The following is a 2765-nucleotide window of genomic DNA, read 5'->3' as shown; positions in this document are numbered from 1 at the left end:
CAATAACAAAGAAAGGCGAAAAAGAATGGCATAATCTAAACGGTGCCGTTTTGGCACGTAGATTATCGAACTTGGGCTTTTATCTGGGCTGAATGTAGTAAAAGGCCTCACTGAGTTTATAAATTCAAATTACAGATAATTATAATTTATATTACCAAATATGGGATAAGGAAAAAAAAAAACTCAAATACATTAAACACAAATAGAAATTAAACTAAAACGACAACAAAAATGATGAACTCCACATTCATGCTTGCTGGTGTTCACTTCTTCAACGACTAATTTAATTTCTCAACATTACATATAGAAAAAGTAAAAAAAAAATATATATCAATTAAAGTACAACTTTAAGAAAAAGAAAAATGAAAAAAATACACACATTTTGAATAGTATCACATGAACATGTTGCTTGCATACAACAATCCAAACATGTAACTTTCATACCCAAAACATATTTAAAAGCAATTGTCAAATAATTTGTTTCCCACACAAACACAACCTGTTGTTGTTGTTTCTTTCTTTCTTTTTATTAGTTTAACCCTTTAACAATATTTTAGAAAACAATAAAGCATGTGTAAAGTTTTCAAAATAAAGTAAATCTGAATCTAAAACATACTTGCAGCGAAACAAATAAATTTAATATAAAAAAAAAGAACGTACTTAAATTCATAATAGAATAAATCTGTACGTTTTGCAATAAATCTTTCAAATCAATACGTCGTATTTTGAGTTATCACACTCTTTTTATTTATAGTGACGATATAATATAATAGAAATTTTCATACATGTGATTTGAGAACCATAATTATTTATTTATATCTTTAAATTTTTATTACTTTTAATTTTATTCATCATAAAATAAGAAATTATGTTTTTAATCTCTATACATCAAATAAAACTCACATTTTAGTTTGATGTATTAAAATTCAAAATATTTTTAACCGTGTTAGATCACTTAAACATGTCCATTAAATTTAATAAAATTTTATTCACAATAAACCCACATATAAGGCTACACAACTGATTAAAAAACTCAACAACATGTACATAATTATGAGAAGATAAAACAAATGTAATTAAGAAAACCACAAACAAAAAACAAGTCTCAAAATTCATATAAACCATAGAATGCTCCTACTTATGTTTTAGCATTAAAAAATGGTTAAAATACTTATGTCATTCGCTGATCAATAACTTGTGCAATTAACAATAAATAATAAAATAAAATATTATTATTGTTTGAAATAAGATTAATAAATAACAGTTAACTAAACTAACATTCAATCATTTATTTAATGGGTTACGTCACAAATGATTTAAAACTAAGATATGACAGTTTTCCTTTAAGTGTTTTTATCAAACAAGTAATAACCATCAAAAGATGATAAATAAAAAATGTAAACTTAACTCTTTTATTATCAAAAAGTTATAAGTAAAATAAGCAATAGGATAGTAAAATTTCACATTTAATAATACATAATTATCATCAATAAACTTATAAATTTGACTGCAAATATAAATAAAATCAAATATACATGCGTAGTAAATTTTTTTCGAGAAGAAACTTATTTAGATTACTATACACGATTAGCCACAAATGACAACTTCATTAACCCTTTGGTATCTAATCACCAAAAAAAAAATGGACTGATTTAAATGGTTTTAAACAAACACTAGCAATTGTCATATCGAGTACATTACATAGTTTTTTTAATCACTTTTCCAATATCTAATTACAAATTTATAATCATATAAGAATATAATATGTACTCTATTTCATTTACCATACAATACATTATTTTTTAAAACGAATCATCACACGAAATTGATTTGATCAACATACTATACTTTAAAATAACATAATTTATAATATAAATAAGGTAACCCACTGATCATGCTTATTACTTATAATAAAATATAAATACACACTCATGTATCAAAATACATAAAAATATCTAAAAATTATTTAAAATTAAAAACAATTTTGATTGGTTGTAGACTAAAAAATACTAATTTAATTTAATTATTAAAATTGACATAATTTAAGAACTGAAATTAAATATATTAATAACTTAAAATATGAATATTCAATATTTAATATTTATAAAAAAATTAAGATTAATAAAATCGAATATCACCAAAATATGTTTGTAACGACACAAATTTTTAATATTCATAACATATTTATTTTATTAAATAATAATAGCAGTTAGAAATGACTATTTTGATTGATTGTAGACGAATAAATACTATTTTAATTTAATTATTAAAAATTAATATCATTTAAGAATTGAAATTAAATATATTAATAACTTAAAATATAAATATTTAATATTTAATATTTATTAAAAAATTAAGATTAATAAAATCGAATCTCACCAAATATTTTTTGATTTTTGGTTGGTTTATATGTTTAAATTTCAAATTTTTGAATTTGTGATTCGGTTTATCCTATCAAAATTGAGAAGATTTGATTTTTCTTAATACAAGATTTTATGTTAAGATCTGAGAAATGTTTCTTTTATTTTTACTATCAAACTTTTTTATTTTCTTAATAAAATTATTAAATAATATTATATTATCATCAATAGTAATTATTGTTAGTATAAAAAAATATGATTTAATAAACTCCTCTAAACCAAATTTACCAAAACATATACAAAGTACAAACCATCTACTTGAATTAGTAATGATTTTTCCAACAAAAAAAGAAGTAAGGATTTAAAAACTCTGATCAGCGTTATATAAAAAAAAAAAAAAAAGAT

The sequence above is a fragment of the Carica papaya genome, chromosome 1, assembly GCF_054855325.1.
Source record: "Carica papaya isolate Zhongbai chromosome 1, ASM5485532v1, whole genome shotgun sequence".
Taxonomy (NCBI): Eukaryota; Viridiplantae; Streptophyta; class Magnoliopsida; order Brassicales; family Caricaceae; genus Carica; species Carica papaya.
This window is presented reverse-complemented; position numbering follows the sequence as displayed.